The sequence below is a fragment of the Wolffia australiana genome, chromosome 12, assembly GCF_029677425.1.
Source record: "Wolffia australiana isolate 7733 chromosome 12, ASM2967742v1".
NCBI lineage: Eukaryota > Viridiplantae > Streptophyta > Magnoliopsida > Alismatales > Araceae > Wolffia > Wolffia australiana.
Window position 1 is genome coordinate 6,595,522 of NC_135846.1, and position 21,851 is coordinate 6,617,372.

At 39.2% G+C, this 21,851-nt stretch overlaps 1 long non-coding RNA gene across 1 annotated transcript; it reads right to left on the reverse strand.

Moving 5' to 3' along the window:
* Window positions 1-9,998: 9,998 nt before the first annotated feature.
* LOC144710690 (uncharacterized) lies at window positions 9,999-11,811 on the reverse strand. The gene is made up of 2 exons (XR_013583372.1): window positions 10,789-11,811; window positions 9,999-10,717 (listed from the first exon to the last, which is right to left on the reverse strand). It is a non-coding gene; the product is annotated as an uncharacterized LOC144710690 (long non-coding RNA).
* Between the last annotated feature and the right edge of the window lie 10,040 nt (window positions 11,812-21,851).

Here is a 21,851-nt window from a genome sequence, read left to right on the forward strand (position 1 = left end):
CAGTTAGAGTCGAATTCAACTATTGAGCAAGAGAGTTAACAAACACCGCTAGGTGCTTGTTTAAATGCCTAAGATGAGATTTAAAATTGTTGTGATTTCTTTTTATATGGTATGAGAGATACCTTTTTAATGAGCTTTATCAGAATATGATGTATACTAAGAAGTATACATTCCGTGATTTTTGGGTAATCCTTTTGATGTTTGTGATCGTGTTAAAATTAGTTAAATTGATTTTTAGAAAAATTGATTTAAAGATTGCACACAATGTAATCGAAGAAATGAATCACAGAACGTTTTTATATTTTTTTAATTCTTCTTCTCTAAATTGAATTTGATTTCTTCGATTTTGAGAAGTTGATTGAGGCTAACTCCTCAACCTTTCTTAACACTAAATGATCTATTGATTGAGCTAGAAATTAAAATATCATTCTTACCGGATTTGGCGGAGGACGGAGGTCGCTGACGGCTTCAGACCTCTGTTCCAGCTGTGTCTTCCTTCAGGTAAGAACGTTGATCTTCCTTTGAGTTTCTTCCTCCTTCAGTTTCCCTTCAGGTAACGGAGCTGTCACCACCGAAGACCGAGAGAACAAGAAAGAGAGAAGAGGGAAAATTGGTGCTCCGCCGTGCAAAAAGATGTGATGTTTTATAGCTCTGAGTTCAGCAGCGAAAGATCTTTTCTTTCAGTGATTTACATCGTTGTATAGGTCAGGAATGGTCGGATGACCTTCCTGACCGGTATGGGATTATTCAGGTGACGTCTCTGGCGATCAATCGGCGGAAATCCACCTTCTCCTCGCCGGAGTGACGCCGTCGGCGACAGAGATGGCGGGTGGATGAGGAAGATGATCGACGATCGTTCTGACCGTTGGATTTCGCATTACAGTGTCCAATGGCTACGATTAAGTTGTAGCCGTGGACCCCTTTACTTCTTGTAGACCCTGCTTCGTCAGCGGCTCCACGTCAACTTCGGTTGCCCGTGTGTTCTCATCTGATTTGTCCACGGTAGTGTTTTTGGATGAGCTATCGACCTGAAATGAAAGAAATAAAATAGAAAGATGATCGGCCGTCAATATTATATTGTTTTATTTAAGTAGGCCCATTTCGATACGGGCTTCGGGCCGGGTCAGCTCGAAGCCCGTTCAAAGTTTTAGTTCATTTTCTTTAGATCGCTTCCCGATGGGCCATGATCTATCCCTTGGAATCTCTGGCCTGACTCGCTCACACCTATGATACAGGATTTTGCAATCCCATATTGCTTGTTTTAAAAACTTTAAGTGGTATATAATGTTTGTTATTCTTCCTCTACTGAATTATAAAACGCATACTTACCTTGGGCGCTGATTGTGAGGTTGTTTGGACTACTTTGAGGCGCGGCCTTGGGCTGGGCGTGCTCTGCGCGTGCCACCTACGGCCACGGGTGGCGCGTGCGGTGCGCCCGGCTTGGCTTGCGCCATAGCGTATGAGGTCCCCTTTTTTAATTTATTGTGTTTACATTATTAATATTCTTTTTCTTCTCTAATTTTTAATTCTTTTATTTTATTTTTATTTAACCATCAAATTTCATACTATGCTTATCAACGCAAAAACCTATTAAAAATGTGCCGTTTTACATAATGAACAAATATTTTCATAAAAGTGGAATTTAACATAAAATGCATACCTCATCTTTTTGACTTCTCAAAACTCCTAATGAATGTCAATTTACATGCCTGTCACGTGACAATCAGTAGGCAACTCAAATCCCTTAGGATCAAGATTATCCCAAAGTTGAAGTTAGAAAGTGTTGCCGAATATAGTAATTATGAGTACACTTGACTCACCACAACTAATTATGGGAATGACGTAAAAACATATCAACTGCATCACATTGATCATAGATGGCTTGTTTCACATCACAATCAGAGAAACTATGCATGGAGTAAAGCTAAATGGTGTAAGAAGATGGTTAAAATATATAATTCAGCTCTAAAAAATGATGGCTGATCATATAATGCTTGAGAAAGTAAACAAATCTAAAATGAAATTCAATCGTATACAAGGAAGCAACTTTATTCCAGATCTATTGTATGCTCTTGTATGTCGACATGTTTCATCACAATTGTTATGATTATAATTAGAAAATTTTAGTCATTTTTCACGTGTCTCAGTACACTTACAATATTATGATTATAGCAGTGATTCGCTCATTAGGGCATTTAAACCATGACAATAAGTGCACATATTTAATGCTTGGTATGTTTCACCATAGTAAATAAAATCATCAAAGGCATGTTAGACAAGAGGCATGATGGCATTAAACTGTGATAATTTATTTCTTTGCGAATATGATGTCAGAAAATTTTGAAGACTCCCAAATAATCCACAAATATTATAACACGATTCAAATGAATTTTTCTTTTATATTCACAATATAATTTTTATTGAATGATTTTAATGCGAATAAAGTTTTTAACTGCGTGATAGCATGACAAATGCATGTGCATTTAGATACATTTTAAATGATTTTGGTATCATTAATTCAGAATTTATCGTATTATTATTTTAATTAAGTAAATATTTATGCATTACCTATGAATTCAATTTTTGCACATTATAATTATTTTTAACCATCCTCCTTGAGTTGTCCAAAGTGAAGTAGTTTGACTACTAATGATTTTTGATGGACGATTTGGAAGATCAAGTTTGAGCTCGTCAGCATGCGCGTCGTGGAGCATGAGCTGACACAAAGGACCCGAGCTTCAAGTATCCAGCTTGGCGACACGCCTAAAGAGCTCCTTTTTTTTCTGCACCTTTATTTTCTTTATTGATTTTATCGAGGGCCCCCCTGTTTTGGGCTCTCCACATCTTTTCTGCACTTTTTCAATTTTGTTTGGCCCATCAGGGGAAGTACTCCACTTTGGGCCTTTCCCTAATTGGGCCCATTAGGGCAGCCCTCCCTACCCTATATTAGGGAAGATATACCCGAAGAAACACAAGGAATTCCATTGATGAAAAAAATTTGTTGTCTTCTCTCTTTGGGGTTCTTGCCCTTCTCCTTCATAGACAATTATTTTACGATCACCACCGCCCACACCTTCACCAGGTTCACCACCTTCGGCTTAGCTGACATTGCAGGAAGACCATCTGCCGCATATCCTAGTTCATTGGTAGAAGTCCTTATCGTCACTGCCCGTGCCATTGCCAAATTCACTGCCGTCGTAGTAGTTGCTGCTGCCTAAAGAACAGCCGTGGCCACCACTGTCGCCATCGCCAAGCGTCGCCTCAGAGTAGGAGATTTGTAGCATCTCATCTTGTTGAGTGCTACCATGCTTGGTCATTGTCACGATCCGCCACAGGTGTGGCGTTGCGTCATGTCATCACCTTGCCTTGGGCAGTCCCATCGACACCTCGTCCGCCATTGTCTACCACATCTTGGTCGACTATGGTTGCCCGTTGCGCAGCCCCGTCAACTCTCCTGTCCGCCATCCTTTGCAAATGCTAGGTCGCCCATCATGCAGCCCGTTGGCGCCTTCGACTATCGTCCTCCACGACCGTTAGGTCGCTTGTGGCCGTCCCATCAAGCAGCCCACCGTCACCCTGGTCTGCCATCATCGATGACCATTTGCTCACCCCGCAGCCTCCTCGTTAGGCTATCTGTCAGCACCCAAACCATTCTCATTCGCGACCATTGGTCACCTTGCAGCTGCTTTCGACAGGCAGCCCAATGATGCCCTATGTTGCCACCCACGACCATTGGTCACCCCGCGGTCACCCTATAGGGAAGCCTGATGGTGCCATTGGCTACTGCTGCTAGTGAAGCGCGAGTCGCCCTAGGCTGCTGTGCCTGGCCACCCTTTGATCCATGCCCCTTAACCTCTGCCAAGCCTAAGTGTCACCGACGCTTGTCCCCGCTAGGAGGCCTCAACTAATGACAGCCCTCGTTGAGCTAAATGAGCACGGCTGCTGCCGCGACCTGTGCAACATCCGCCCATCTTTGTTCAGCCCTTACCTGCCCCCGGTCAGTCACCACTTCCTCAAACAAGGTTGCTGTCATGACCTAGAAACTGCTCTGCTATCAATGCTCATGCCAACGCCGACTCTCGCCCTTAGCGCGCACCACCCTAGATCTACCCTAAGGTTGCTTCTCGGCTGGTTTGCTAGCATCGAGTTTGGCTCGCCTCGACCATTTGTCCCCTTCCTCCCGCCCGTGAAGGTCACACCCGCTCTTCCTTTTTTTAGTATTATAAGCTTTGTCAGTACTGTCATCGTGTGCTCCGATGCCAGAATTTTTTAGTCATAGGCTTAGTCACCAAACTCATGTTAAGGCATTTTATTCTCGAGGTCAGATTGGTCACTCTTGCCGACAGTCATGGATCTTCGGCAATCAATCCTGGCACATGCCCTCTCCGTGTAGTGGCACATGAGTCGTTCGATCCTGGCACATCTTGTTTGATGAATCGAAAATGATAGTAATATCTATGTGCAATTCTAGCTAATTTATCTACTTCTTTATCTTTATCTGTATAAACTATCAACATTTATGTTAAGTTGTGAAAAATCATGAAATAAAATCACCTTTTTCTAATTTGGAGTTAATTATTGTCATTTGTGGGATTAACCCCACTTAACTCATTGAGTTAAGTTGAATGAATCTCACTCTCTTCGTAGTTTATGTGGAAGATGCAGGATTTAGGTGAAACTTCCATGAATAAAAGGGATAATTAAATGAATAAAAAGCTATTTGGACCAAAGGAGCAGGCTCAGCCACAACCCTGGGCCAAGAAAGGAGGCCCAAAGCAAGACAGCTGGCTCTACTCTAAAGGCCCACTAAGGAAGCTCCACTAAGCCCACTATGAGAGGCATCTTGGGCCAAAGAAAGGAGGGCAGGGGTAAGGTCCAGTCATGATTATTTATGACCATTTTAGGTGCTTGGATGCTGATTGGAGGACACCCTTGGACGTGGATCCAAGCCAGAGAAGAAGATCCAGCCATTCAATCCATAAAACATCCAAGGGTGGAGACTTAAAGATAGCACCTTTAATGCTAATTAAGAAAAGAAGTCTTGAACATCCTTGGGGTATTTAAAAGGTCTCAGTGCTGATTGGAGGACCATAATGGACGTGGATCATGACCCAAAAAAGAAGATCTGGCCATCCATTGTATTAAAAATCCAATGGCTCTCATTTGCTCTCTCTCCCTATATAAACCCCTTCACTCTATTGTAATATTCATCTTGTGATTCAATCCAAAGTAATGTTTGGTGGCCTAAGTGCAATTGAGTCATAGATCCATTCACCTTAGTGAGTGCCAGGCTGAGCAGGAAGCATCCAGGGCTGAAGAAGCTGGTGGAAAGGAGAAGAAGTCCCTTGGGCCTTGGAGGGCATGACAAAGAGTTTACCTTCTTATTTATCCTTTTTTATTAGTCTTGGATCAGCTATCCCATATTCAGACGGTTCCAACGCATCCAACCACGCTCAATAATTCATTCTAAAACTCATTCTAGAATGAAGTTAGTGCAGGCCATTTTTTCTCTCTCCTCCACCAAGCCTCTTTCCCCATTTAGCATCCAGACTTGGCCAAATTTTGACCAAGCCCAGAGCGCCTGCCTGTTTCATTTCCTATTTTATTTTGGCTTTAAAATACTCCTAGAAAATCCCAAAAAAATTATTTTCTGCCTACTAACATTATTATAATATTACAATTATATTTTACCTTTCTTTGTTTATATTTTTATTTAATTAGTTCTTTATCTTCATATCTAGTAAACCTACTAAAAAATTATTAAAACAAAATATAACTAAAGCATAAATTCAATAGGAAAAACCCTTGCTCCCTGTGTATCAACCCTTACTCTCCCTATACTAGTAAGGTTATTATAATTTTTTGTTGTTTTAATTTGGATAATTCAACGACACTAATTAGTGAAGTTAGCTCATCACTAATTACCTATAAAATCTGAATCATCACTGTTACATCAATTTAATAGTTCCAAATGTGCCAAAATTTACAGGAATAAGAAGATATAATTCTTAAGGAATGAGAAGATACTATTCTTAAGGAGTTGGAGAATTTTGGGAGTTAAGTGATTCTCAAAAGGGGATTGAAAGGAGAAAATGGTGATGTGGGCCTTCAAAAGGGAAATCAGAGGGAGATTAGCGATGACCTGGCCTGCCCCATTGGGATCTCAAAAGCCTTACAAAGAAATAAGTTGAAGATTACAAAGAAAGAGGAAAAATGGAAAGAAAAAAGAATAGGAATGTCAAAAGGGGTATTTTACCAATTATGCCTATTTATAAATGATGGGTATTATATGGTCGTCAAGCCAATCACACTAACATGTTTATTTAAGTTCATTGCATAAAATATTTGGATTTATTATTATTCCATGTGATGTTTATAATGAAGTTGATGAATAAGTGAAATGACTTAGTTAATTATGATAAAATCATAATACAATGATCACTAGTCTTTAAACATGTATTCAAAATATTCCTATCCGATGGATAGGCAAGACACACACCAAATTATCTGGATAGAATGGCACTAGCTGATCCTACTTAAACCAGAAGTATAGCTGATCCTATGGCTTTTAGTTTGGCGACACTAAGGACATATAGTGGGTGCTCTTTGGAGAAAGCGTTGAGTGAATTGATCCATACGAATCAGTGAATGGCATTATACCTAAACGTCGGTCAGGTTGATTCAAGTCATGAAAGACATCTGGTAAGTGGACGATTACATTTGGACTATGACTTACGAGCCTCTAATCATGGAACTCAAATATTGATGTCATCGCGGTTCTGGTTTTAGTCTTCCGTTACATGGCATCCATGTGTTTATCCATATCAAGGCCTATAGAACCCAACAAGAGGCCTTTATAACTATTGGATCATATAAGAGAGGTCAACACCTATGCAACATCATCACCTCTTTTAGCCTCCTCAGCATCCTTTTACCTTCCTTATTCATTTGTAACCTCAACATCATCATCAACAACTGTGGCCAATCAAGAGCCTAAAAGAAAAAGAAAATAAAGCAAAATTTGGATGTAAATCAGTCCATTTGATCTTCGTGCAAATATCAGAGGTTGAGATTGAACCATGATTTATAATTTAGCTTGTCAGGAGGAGGGCTTTGAGTTGAGTCAACTTAAAACGCATTCATCATTTTATCTTTTTTTTTTAAGATCCATCCTCTTGGGTCATGATTCTTTTTTTTTCACCCATCCCCACGTGGAGCTGAGAGAAAAATTCTAGGAAGTACTCTGATCACAATATTTCGAATGAATTATAACAATGGAAATCCCATTTCAACTTTGCAGGTTCAGTTTAATTGACCATCTTTCCCACATATATGCATGTGCTCCACAATCTTTACTAGGCGACTAATCTGATGTGCACCTTCTATTTGTGGGCCATCTATTTATGGGATTCTATGGGGCTCGATGGCTTACTCATAATGTTCAAATACATTATGCCACTTGTGCATGCAAGTCGACGCTCGACAATCACTAGTTCGCTTGAGCGCTACTGCACCTATCTGGCTCAAAAATAGTTGGACTTGTAAATTATGTAAAACTTATAATATAATGTGTAATTTTGACAAGGTGGTCTAATTAATGCATGAATTGTAAATTCACCATAAAATGAGGATAAAATCAACAAAGTGGTTCTCAGAATAACCTTAAAATGTGTAGCATTTTATCAATGTGTCACCTTTATTTTCATGTACCTTATATTTTTCATTTATTTACTTCTAAACTCTTCCTCCATGTATTTACTTTAAACATGTCTGTTTCATCACTTCACCTTCACTTTTTCATCCCATCAATATATTCTCACTACCTCCCTAATGGGAATCATGGTCAAATGTGGGTTTTTCAGTTTTTCTTTTGTCTATGTCAATTCGATGGACAATAAAAAAGAAATGAGAAATCTCTATTGGAATCCCTGACGTGTTTGATAAAAAATTAACATAATAAATTAAATAATCATCACGGGTCTATTATTACTAAAAAGTAATGCTTAAATTTTATAAGAAATACTTAGAAACATCAAGATATTGAGAACAGTGTTCGGTCACCCTACTCCCCTTCAGAATGCGGACCACTGCCCAGTTCTCCTGGCCTGTTGTTAATACTCCTCCCTCATCATGATGCCCCTAGCCCGCTGCTGATGTGCCATTCTGAAACCACTACCCCTGTCATGATCTACTATTCTTCATAAAACTTAGCAGAAACTACTTTAATAACTTAACCTTGTATTTTCAGAAGAATACAACATATGGTGTAATTTACATTTTTCTATTTTATCAAATATGAAAACAAGTCCCTTATTTTTTTATCCCGTTGAAAATAAATTTTTTGAATCAATTAAATCAGAATGAAATTACTTTTGTCTTCCTCTATGGAAAGAATACCAAACTCAATCTATCCGTTTACTATCAAGTAAAATGAAATTTTTATCATAAGGTATAACTTAATGTATCTCTCTATTATGTTAGACTGTATTTGTATTTAATGACAACCTTGCCATATGTTAGCTATGTATCCATTTTCCCATAGCTTTCAGTAGTTAATGGAGACTACATATCATTTGGGTGATGATAGATATAGGCTATTACATTATAACCCTTCTGATCCAACTGAAAAAAGTGGACAACTCTACAAGAATAATGCTCAGGATCAGCATGAATGCCTCTGGTGTGTGGAGGCAGAACTAGACATGAGAGAGGAAATCCCACAAGGAACCGAACAACTGAGGTGCTCACCAATCTACCTCAAGAAGAGTTTGTGTCATCATCTAGAGAAACATGGCATGCCAACCATCCCTATGAGGTTCCTTGTCCTCCTTGAGGTCTAGAGGAAAATTATGTGTGTGAAATTTCAGCATTGCACATAAGGTATCATCCCGATATAGTTACATATCCCCATGGAATAATCATATAAAGATCCTTCAATATTGTATAAGCAGGATCTCAAACTCCATCGTTATGAGTTGCCCATAGGGAGTGGGAGCAGCTCAGCCCCACAACAGTGACCAACTCTAGTATGTTTTCCGTTAGGTAAGTTAATACAATCTATTACTTACTTTCCTTCATAATAGGCCTGTATAAATAAGATTCTCTGTTTTTTGAGTTCATTGATGACTCAATATTAAGCCATTGTTGTAGGTTAATGCAACAATTTTTTAGATATGTATTTACATCTATTAGTTATAAATGGATGTAATTAAGCACATCTGATTAAATAACGTTTGGAACAATGAAAAGTTTTTGAGAATATAAATGCATCATTATATATTTTGTAACATTACATTCAGAAGAAAAATATTTTGAACGTTTTAATATTTAATATTTTGAAAATTTTTCAGGACTGTTATATATTTTGTGAAAATTTTGATTTGATATGATTTTCATGTATTCGTTAACACTATATTTAAAAAGATATGACCTATCTAAGTCTGAAAACATATATATATATATGTATTTTGTGAACATATATTTCATTTATATTAATCAAGTAATGAAATTCTGGGGTTAATTGATATCACCAGTTGCAATTATTTCAACTGTTGGTAAGCAACAAATAGCTTTTTCCACCACGATTTAGTCACTGACGATTTCCAAAAGTGCCACTATGGCATCACAATTTACAGGTGACATACATGCTAATGATTACAAATGGGTTTTCTTTTTTCAATTGTAGAGATGATATGGCCCAATCATTAAAAGGTGTGACTTAATTTATAGTAAATGCTTTACTTGTATGGATGATGGTCGTTGAAATATTATTTTATTTTCGTCCCTTAGAAAATTTAGTGAGGAACACAAGTCCATGTGCCCGAAAAAGGTAATTGTCATCCATAATGATAACATGATAAATGCAGAGTTATTTGCATACATTTTATATGATTTTGATATTATTAATCTGGAATTTATCATGTTATTGTTTGAATTAACCTAATATTTATGCGTTAATATTTTATAATTCCACATGTACCGAAATTTACAGGAAGGAGAAGATACAACCCTTAAGGAGTTTGAGAATTTTTGGGAGCTCAATGATTCTACAAATGGGCTGAAATGATATAATGGTGTTGTGGGCCTCTAAAGACCAATCAGAGGGGTTACGACCATGACCTGACATGCTGATGTAGGACTTCGTCTCAAGACGTCCTCCGGTCCACACCGAGTATGATGGCACGGTGCCGATACAAGATGATGGTACGGAACGTCGACGGTGTCATCGTTCGAAGGATCAAAATCCTAATGGGTCGATGTAACTACGATGTGATGAATGTGCTACGTATCGTACGTGCATGCTCCAACTCTAGGAAGGCGCCGAGCTCCAAGCTGGGACAGGGTCGCAGGGTGACGGAGACGGTGGCCTCTCAAACCTCGACGGTGGCCTCTCAAATCTATCCATAGGGCTCGCACGTAACGGGCGTACTCATCCGTATCGGTAAGACACTCAAAAATTCGTAGCTTCTCTCAATTTATCTCTCTCACCTACCTAGGCTTTGGAGTAGAATCAAAATTATACTGCAAAAGGTAAATAAACGAGCACCGGGAGAGGATGGCGTACCTCGTCGGCGTGACTCGTAGTGTAGGATTTTGTCGATGTCGGGTGTGGCAGCTCAACGAGCTGTGGCAATGCTGGAGCTATACGGAAAGGTCGGAGGAGAGGAGATGGAAAAGCGGCCAACGTTGGTAACCGGCTCGAGCGACTCTGTCGTCTCTGCCCGAATCGACGTAGAGTGAGCAATCTGGACGAGTCATAGCCGGTGCGAGCAGAAATAATTCAGTCACCTGCAGTGCAGACAGATTCCAGTAGCGTGCACCGGCCGTTGGCGGCTCCACGGTGATCTTTAACCAAATATTGTCGGCTCCATCTGGAAATTCGACGCAATACACAGATCCTTCTTGTCTGCTTCCAGGGGGAGTTGATCAGTGGGTATTCTTCTGTGCCGAAGGTACTACTTGGGCTGCGGAGAGGCTCTTGAGAGAGACAGCAACAAAGTTGGGAGCCTCTCACGTTCCCAGCAGGGGAACAACGGCAACACGTGTAAGAAGTTCCCAATTGCCGGGATCTTTCCGCAGCGACCGGTTCTCCCGGTGGATGGGGAAGAACCTGGACACTAGAGGGCAATCAGATTTGAATTGATCCCATAAATACCCCCAAAGAGAGGGGGGGGGGTGTCGATTCTGCCAAAGACATAGGCGGATGGCGTCGGCGTTTTACGGATGGGCAGCAACAAGAACGGTAAACTCGACCTCGTTGAGGCCCACGATCCAGAGGAGAGGTTCCCAAGTTTTGGAAATTCCCTTGTTTGTTGTCAACACAGCAACAGGAGTCCCGATCTCGTGTGATGCGGCCAGAAGAAGGGGACGCGGCGGCCGATTTGTTGACGGGAAATTTGCGGCAGAACGGTCGCTGCAACCGTGAATATTGGACGGGAATTCTCTCCACGAGAAGGGAGAACCGGATGGGCAGGAGGAAGAAGGGGGGGGGGGGGGGGGAGAAGGGGACTGATCGAGAATTCGTTGCCCCATCCCCTTCGAACGAGCTCCTTCTCTGGTAGCTTCGACGTGCTCCTCTTCTCTTCCCCTTGTTGATTTCTCTCGATGGAGGGGTGAGTCCAAGATGTTAAAAAGAAACACTCAATAACTCCTGGTCTAAGTGTTTATGGCGCCAATCTCATCACTTATAAAGGGAAAGGAATGGGCCCCTAAATGGGCCAACAAAGGAGATGTCCATTGGGGGCCCTTGAGTAAATGGACTCCCCCCATTACAAAACAAAGAGAAAGAAAGCCAAATAGGGAATAAGGGGAAACGACACAGACTAGGGGCTCCTCCCCATGATGACGACGATGAATGACGTACGGGATGAATCACGAACACAGCAAAACACGACGATGTGAAAGGGGAAAATGCAAAAAAACGAGAGAGAGCGATGAAAAATAGAAATGATAACTCGAGTAACTTCACCCAGTCTTCAACATAGAGGGCGCGCAGAGCGGATGATGCCGTTGACGATCCTTGATGGCGTGAGCCATCACCTGCTTATTGGGCTTTCAAACACGTTACAAAAGAAAGAAACTGCTTGATGTAGCAAGTTGGCTGCTTATTCTGGACATGCTCTAGCAAGTGGCTCGCCAGCAGGAAAAGGCATTTTTAGAATCCAGGTTGTTCAACCTGCTTGATGATGTTTGTTGAAGTTTTCATTATTCTCTTGTTTGCACTGGAAAATGCCTGATCCTGGAAAAATATAAGGATCCAGACTTGAAAGGAAGCATTGAGGGCTCAATAGGCTTGCATTTAGTCAATAGGAACTTAGAATTACATTTTCCTGTTCTTTAGCTATCCATTCCCCCTTTAAATCCGTCACTTTCTCACTCTAAGAATTTATTTTCCTTACTTTCCCAGTATAGAATCAACAGTTTCCCTCTCTAAACCTTCATATAAACCCCTAATTTTTTCCCCCAAAACTTCATAAGAAGTCTCCCCATTTTTACATTTAAATTCCACTTCTAACTCCCACTACATCATTTTTTACTTTCGGTCTCTATCTCTTCATTTTGACCATTTTTCTCTTGAAACCAGTTCTTAAAACTATCTAGATCTTCCATCATCTCTCCATTGTGTCTCTCAAATAAATCACAGTAAAAAAATCATTTTTAATAGTTTGGATTCACATTTTCCCAATCGCTGTCACTGTCATGCGTTAGTGTGTGTCAGCACTTGGGCAACGGGAGCACTTTCCACCTGCTAGTCACAAGCCAGCATAGCAGCATGTCGGCTGAGCAGAAGGGTGCCCCCTTTCAGGACTTAGCCAAATTTCTGACTGTCCAGAAGGGCCACGAACCCCCCCGAACCAATTTAAATTTTCATTACTTTTATTAGTATTTTAAAAAGTGTTAAAAAATAAAAAATGATGAAAATTAATATAATAATTTCTAGTGATTTTAAGTTTAAAAATCCTTAAAATACTCTAATTATCATATTTGTAGTCATTATTGGTATGAATTTTAATCTAGAAAATTTGAAACTATTTAGTTTCAATTTCTGGTGTTAAATAGAATTAGGGAAAATTAGTGTAAAATATTTTTAATGGTTTCATTAGTATTTCTGTTTCAATTTAAATCATACAAAATTATATAAATTAAATAGAAATTCAAATAACCCCCGAAATTATATTTCTCACTTTTAGATTCATTTCCTTCATTCCAACCTTAAGGTCAGAATTAAGATTTATGCCTCTCTGTGGATTGCCCATACTTGCCCTATATCCATTATAAAGTATTTAACTGGAAAAGTTTCATAAATATTGTTGGTTAAGTCTGGATTGACCTGACACATTAAAGACCCAAATTTGGACTTATCACATACACGTGGCACACACATATGTGTGGTGCTGGTCTGTACAATATTTATTGATACTTGACAAAACACATGTTGTGTTGGAGCCTGCTGACATTTCTATTATTACTATTATTATTATCATGAATGAAGAAAACATTGGATTCAGTGCTGAGTCAAAGAAAAAACCCTATAAGTGGCATGGTTGTAGTGACAAGGACAAGGAGAGAGCAATTTTCAGTTTGAATCCAGGACTAGGAATTGTCCGATTTCTAGGCTTAGTATGTAACAACCCAAATTTTGAATCAAGCTGAAGTTTTGAGAGCATATCATCTTTCTATTCTCTATCTATCAATAAAAAAATAAATCTTTGAACTCACTTTCTCCTAGTGAGGTTCCGGAGTATCCATCAAGGTTTTTGATGTCATGAGGGTTTGAAGAATGTCAATTGAGAAGTTGGGAGGCTGATCTGCACTAAGAAATCACCTTGATCATGGGGGAGATAGGATCTAATGTTAGTCTATTGCCTCACATTAGGTAATATACAACGCACACATCACTGCTGAACTCTCCATTTAGTCACCTCCACTATACTATGCCATTATAATTCATCCTCATTACAACAGCACTATCATATACCTTGCTCTTTTTTACATCTGAATCATAAACCCTAAATAACTATCTTCCTCTCCTTTCCATCTCCCTTCCTATATCTGATATCTTCACCTCACACCTTTCTCTATGTTACTTATGTCATCCTGCTTCGTTGTCATCTTATTGGTTGTTATACTCTCATGAAATAATCAGTAACACCCATCTCCTCTCTCCATTTTCATCACATCACTACCTCCTATTATATGTGTTCCTTCTCATCCTACCCACATCACTATCACAGAGACCTTAAAATCCCTACGCTACATTCCACATGAAGATGTCCCTACTCATCTGATATCTAGAAATATTACAAGAGTATCTGTCCATAACTTTCATTAATTAAACTCGAAACCAACAACAAGCTAATTTTAACCCTAAATTTTCGTAAATCATTCATCCCTTGACTAGACCAATGTTCAACACTAACTTTCATTGATGACACTCAAAATCAACAACAAAGTAATTTTAGCCCTAAATTTCAATTCATCACTCAGCCCTTGTCTACACGAGTGTTATAGTCTAACTTTCATTGATTAAACTCAAAATCAACAACGAAGTAATTTTAGCCTAAATTTAGTTCATCACACAGTCCATGCTGACACAAATGTTAACCAGTAGCTGTCATATATTAAATAAACCTTTCCGTATATTGCCCAAAATAAAGTTCAATCGACTTAATGACTAATCTCACAAATATGAATTGGTGTCTATTTAGCATCTCAGATATCTTACTTAAATATTACTTCTGAAAACTTTAGCTCATTCAATGATTCTAAAAAATTAGGTTGCCCTTATTTCACATCATTATTTTTGAATCTTTAAAAATAAGAAGTGACATGTAATTTAACACCAACTTCCAAAGGATATAAAATTTCACTTATTAATGATTCATAATTTTTGAAATCGAAGAATTTTGAGTTTTCTTCAGTTTCAAAAATTATGAATCATTAATAATTTTATTGTAGAGTTAAAAATTTTAACATAACAATTGGTATAAAATAACATCCAAATGAGTTAAAAATTTTATTTTAGTTGATATAAAATATGAAATTGACATAATAATTGGTAATTCATGATAAAATGGTTTGCTTAAGAAATAATATTTCTCAAAAATGAATATTCAGTATCTGTAACTATTATGAGGTTATATGTAAACAATATATTTTCATAAAATAAATGATTTAAATACTGAATGTTATAGTTGAAAATTTTGCAATACTTATACAAACGTTACCCAATAATTTCCAAAATAAATAATAGTTAGATATCTGGGTATTTTTATGAAATTGAATGGTATAAACTGTTTTAATAAATTTTATTTTAACCTCATCAACTAATCTTATACTTTATTTTAATGTTCATATAGATCATTTGGAACAAAGACCTTAACCAGATTAACAAAGACCTTACCCTGGAAAACAAGTTGATGGTCAAGATCTTTAAGGGCTTGGTGCAATCACAAAGAGAGTACGAGTTGAACAAAATGCGCATGAAACAGATAAGGTGAAAAATTGTCCAAACATATATCTCCAATAGATTTTCTGAATAGAGAATACATAGATGTACATGGAATGTTTCTTTAAGCACTCAAATATCAATTGCCAGTGACTGTTTGGCGTCTGTTTATTCCAAAGGAGCTTAAAGGGCAAGACATTAGGTCCCCGAATCAGGTTAAAATATGTATATACAGGGAAACTAAATGAAATAAAATTCCATCATTTGAACGTCAATGTTAGAAAAGATAAAGACTAAATCTATGTTTTACTGCTCCTTTTTTATTCTTTCACCATCTCTTGGTTCTATCATTCGGATAACAAACAATCAACCGTGTGGCTTACTTAAAGTAATGCCAGACATCAGATCACCTCTTTATTAAGTTCGAGAGTATATTTAAATTGTATGTATGGAGGTTTTGGTAATCATTGTGCCCTCTTGGGTATAATGATACCTTACGTGAACACCTAGCAGACCATTGGTAAAAAACTTTTGGCTACGCACCATCTGGCTGAGGACCCTAACATGAAAAAACCTGAAATATAACTCGGAATTTTATCTGTAAACACCAACAACTTTTACTTTAATCTTTAGGTTTTAGAATAAGTGTGTAACATTATGTTGTTTTGTGTATCAGATTTGTGGAGCCAAACAGAACCACTTGGGAGCATTAAAGAAAATGGGTGCATGGTGCTTTTCTAATCATTAAAAAGATATTTGTCTTATGGCAACGATGATCAAATAACTTAATATTGATGTATTCTAGACTTTTCAAGCATGTATAACATGACTGAATGCTCGTGCTATTAATATTCTATTCATATTGATGCATTCACTGTAATTGGTGCTGCAATTTGGTCAACAAGTTAGCCACTTGGTGAATTATTTGCAATGATATAAGAATAGGTGCATAATTCTCTCCAACTATAAATGTATGTTTATAATTCAGTCAGAAAATTTATATGTGTTAAAGTCATTGTTATTATTTTCAGTTTTATCAAATTTTAAACTCACTCAAAGAAGTATAGCGCAGAGTAAGGTCTTCTCGTTAGTGATTGTCTCTTAGAGATAGAATTGGATAAAATGAGCTAAAAGACCAGGATAAGGGATTATAAGGTAACAATGCTAATAGAAAATTTTATTCTTATTATTTATTTAAATTCCATAGAGGAAATGTGGGAAGATTTATCTGAAGATGGTTAAGTGGAATATAAAGAGGTAGTTGGTGGGATTAAGATTAGCTGAGAAAAAATAAAATAAAGCCAAATTTGAAGAACAATAAAGAGCCCACAAGGTGTTTGTAGAACTATCCAATTGAAAGAGAGTATTTATGTAGATTTTTATAAAAAAAACTTTATCTTGTTTATTTTATCTTGGTATAATAAAATTATCCCTTGATTAGATACTTAAGGTGAATTTTATATATTCTATGGCATAAAAAAAATAAGATTTAGTTACTTAAGGTGAATTTTTTATAAAAAAAATGCAAAAATAAATGCATAAAATCAGTTTGTAAATAAGATTTACTCCAATGGTTCAATGAAATGCTTGAAGGAAAAATATTTCTTTATATGATATTTAGTTAATATGTTTTTATGTTCTTTTTTTTTTCAATCATGTATGAGATATATGAATATAACTCGTGACTTATCAGAACTCAGTGTTGTTTGGGATGGTCGTCATCAACTTCAGACCTCAACACATTGGTGGTGTAGTCCTCCAGGTTTGTCACTCAATATTATGTTCTTCTATCATTTTTCCAGATACCTCTTTCAGGTCACAGCCTTGTCATCACCACTAACCAAAAGAATCAAGAGAAAATGAAAAGAGAAATTAGGATCATCCCCCATTTAAGTTTCAACATTCAAATTTCAACTTGATGAGAAAAGAGCCATTCCGGATAGGAAAATTCAGGCTTCGTATGTCAGAAATGCTCCAAGAACCTTCTGATGGAGCGCACCCAAACAACATCGACAAAATGTCATCAGAGCCATTTTCGCTGTCCATGCATCACCGCCGGTCCATGTCCAGCCCGACCAGCACGCCAAAGCATCCATGAAGATGCCCGGGTTTAAATATTCCGCGTAGAGCACGTTCGTGCACGTGTTCGCGTTTAATTTTCTGTTTTTGTTTGTCTATTTTCGGTTTTGTGTTCATCACAACGAGTGCACTGTACTCATCGTGACACGTCCGTATCATCGCATTTTATCAGCTGTTTTATTTCAAATTTTTTTAGATTTCTCCATGTTTTTTTTATTTTAAAAGTTGTAAAAGGGGTCCCTTATTGGGCCCATTATGTGAACTGTGTAAGGGTCCATCATGGCCCTATATAAGGCCATGCTGGACACGATTGTTTTTCAGATCTGTCTTTGTTTGTGGAAGCTACACTTTCAGTTTCAGATCTCACGTAGGAGAAGGAACTAATGGCAACAAGAAGAAAAGTTGGACAATTGAAGATCAAGGGGAAGAGGATCATATGGTCGGAACCATGTGCCCACTAATCTCACCAGATTGCACTTCCAGAGTATTAGTGTGATTTTGAGCCAGCAGTACTCAAAATATTCCCATCCCCCATGCCAGAAGGTAATTGGTTCGATCGCCGTGCACGCAATACCCTGTTGCAAGTCGCACCGTCATCGAATTGGATACCAGTGCGGTAAACGATCAACACACATCTTTGCCCCAGGGTTTTGCCTGCTCTGACGGCATATGTCATGGTACAGAAGATTGAGTGCATCATCTCCACGGCAAGGTCATCCCCGCGTGATCTGCATGGTGCCTAGGGATTCTGTTGTGCCCTTGTGACGAACTCGTCCGAAAGGTGTGAGGGAGGGTATCAATGCCTTGAGCCCTCTCTCCCGCTACGGGTCTCTACAACCGCGTGGTCCCAAGACAGTGAACTTTACTTTCTGGTGATGCTGCTTTGATTCTGCTGACTGTGTTAACCTCACAGACCAGTCCTCTCGTCGACCACCCATCGGTGAACTTTTGTTTGGGCGAATCATCCCGAACCTGACCTTTGTGTTCTTATCGGTGGACACATTTGAGACATCTGCACGATTCTAGTCCCGTGCATTGAATGGAAAGTTCCGCAGTTCAAAATCACTTGTTCTCTTGGCTGGGATGATCGGCCATCAGAGACAGCGCACGACCACCTATGTACTGTCCACCTCGGTGTGTGTGGCATCATTGTCGCTCTGTGTGCCAACTTGTTAACACAACAAGCAAGCCCCAGAATGCCAACGACATTTCCAGTCAATTGTGCCGAACAACGGACTTGCTGAACAACGTGCATCGCATGTCGCTGATCACCTAGTGCCTTCCGGTCGCTGTGAGTCCTACGCCGTAATTGACGCAACCCGACACTCTCCCGCCACTTCTCTTATTTTCATACTCGTGTGCCGCATCAGTGCCGTCAATCGAGCCTAGCCACATCTCTCATTGCATCAGCCTGCACCGGTACTCGCACTGACGAAGATCCCGATGATGAGCTACACCATCGACGAGGTACACTGCCCCAACTTGTCCATTACATTACCTCCTTCAGTATATTTTTTACTGCATTCCACCGTGCTCGGGCTAGTTTAGGTGAGAGAATTACATCGAGAAAATATGAATTGAGTGTTTCCCTAGGCACGCGCCGAGCCCATCCGTTATGTGTGAGCCCTAGAGAATTATTCCGTTCGATGCCACAGCCACCATCGTTACTCTAACAATGGTCAGAAGGTCACCATCACTGTCATCAGTTGCCCGCCCCAGAGCTTGAAACTCGACGAATTCCCACTAGTCGGACCTGCACATATAACCATCTAGAGCTTCTTCGCATCACGTAGTTACATTCACCTTAGCGAATTACCTGTCCGACGACGCCATCGACGACGTCCGGCATCATCTTCATTGATGATATGGGATTATTCTGTGCAGTTTACGGATGGTGATTGGGTGGAGATTTGCCTTCTCATCGCTGGAATTGGGTCACTAACAAGGGAGAAGATGGCCAGGGGTAGAAGAAGATGAGATTTTCCTTAGCCCGTTAGCTGCCTATATTAGAGGGTTCAATAGCTATGGTTAAATCGTGGCTGTGGACCCGCTTAATTTAGGTGGTCGTGTTCTAATTATCAAGGTCCAATCAGCTTTTATCTCCAGCTGGCCCTTCTTCATTTTTCTACGTCAGCACTCGCAACTAAGTCATCACCTAAAATAGAGAGAAAGAGATATTATAAAAAAATGGGAATTGAAATTCATCGTTAGATCTTCTTGAAGAAAACTGAGGGTCAAGATTAAATCCAATTGTTTAAAAGAAGCTTGCTTTGAAACAGGCTATGGGCTAGTTCAGCTACAAGCCAGCTCTCCTCTTCTGCTCTTTGTTTGTTACTAATATGTCCTGGGCTATACTTCTTTTAATGGGCAGGTAAAGCTATCCCAAATGTAAGAAAACAAGAACGAGCAGCCCTATATTAATGTTTTTTTTTATATATAATTGGCAAAAAACATGGTGCCGGGTATGGCCAACCCCAGGGGTTGTGCCCGCAGACTGATCCATCCGTGCCCTGGACGCCACCCAGGGGATTTTTATTTATAAAGTGAAGTGTTTGTCAATGTTTATAGGCGTGTAGCGAGTATAAATATCCCAATTACACTCGGATCCCACTCGCCCACGCCCATATTTGAGGAAAATAAAAGATACATAAGTGATACCTCACAGGCACTCGGGGAAGTGTGCTCGTCGTCGTCCCACTAGAGCCGCCCCGCGATGACGATGTAGTGTGGGAGGTGTCCTCTCCTTCGTCAAGTGGGATCGAGGAAGTTCGTGGTGAAGGCTCTAGTCGAGGCGGGCGCTGTCCACGCCTCTAGCTCTAGCATTCCACGCAATCCTCTAATCCCGCGGGCCTGGCATCACGAGGATGCGCCGTGTGCGGAGGGTGGACATGCCAAGATGATCGAAACAATAGCAGCCTCTAGCTGTGGGAGGGAGCGCCTGCCAAGAATGAAAGAGAGAGGAGGGGGTTCGTGCATGTACCGTGTGGTTGGCGAGGGCATCTGCTGTCTGGTTGCCTTCTCGCATCTAGTGACGAAAGCAGGCTATGCGAGAACGACACCTCATGATGTTTTTCCACGCACGGCGGAGTCGCCAATGGGAGCATGTACCTAGACGAAGCATATCAACTAATATTTGTGAGTCTGATTCCACGACGATATTGTGAAGGTTTCGTTCCTCACAGAGGAGTAGACCATAACGAATCGCCATAGCCTCGGCTATTGTATTAGTTTGTATGCCACAAAAAGTAGAAAAGGCAAAGAGTATACTACTCAAACATAGAAATACTACTCAAAATGAAGTTAACCTTTTTCCCATGCGCGCATAACCTGGTCAAGATTAAATCCAGTTGTTTAAAAGAAGCTCCCTTTGAAACTGGCTATGGGCTAGTTTGGCCACAAGCCCACTCTCCTTTTCTGCTTTTTTGCTTGTTACTGATATGGCCCATGGGTGCATAACCTGGTCAATGATGTATCTCCTTGGCGCCCTGCAGCGGGTATGATTACCTTTACACGTGGCCGTAGTTGCCACCTTCGGTGCTACCTTATTGCCCGCAGATGCGGCTATGAATACTTTGCTGTTTGGCCGCTCCTTCTAACCACAACCACTTGGCATACTTTTTTCCCTTCTTTCTAGCAATCATTAATTTTTACTTATCATATTTTTTGTTATATTCATTGTCATAATCATGTTAAATTCATGAAGGTTGGAAGATTTATATAATATGTGGAATGAAGCGTGGACTTTTTCATCACATATAAGGAAATATGTATACGAATGACATCTTGTAGACAACATATAACCCTCAAGTGATAAAATGAATGCATGAATTTTAATATGTTAGTGTCTTAAAATAAGACCATAATGTTATACACCTATAAATTTGTTTTTGAAAACACAAGGTGATAAAATATCATATTACAATTAATATTTTTTTAAATTAATATTTGTATGCTCGTAGAGAATTCATGAGTAAATTAATTATATAATATGTGGAAAAGTTTCACTTTTTCGCATGTTTACATTCCATTTTTCCTCTTTGTGGCCCTGTTTTGAGGATGCATAGTTATGCCTTTGGCAAAGTGTTAGTTAAAACAAATTATATAGTACAAATGTGTCCCTATTTGTCCAATCAGTTTGCATGAAAATAAGTAAAAATGTCCAAGACAAAGACTATAAAATATAATGAAATCATAAGGACATACCTGTAGATCCAAGGTTGATAGAATGATCAAAGTTATTATCTTTCACAGCCTTCGATCATAGAGATCCATCATCTTGAAAATAATTTTCTTACTTTTGCCTATTCTCTCCTCTTTACATTGA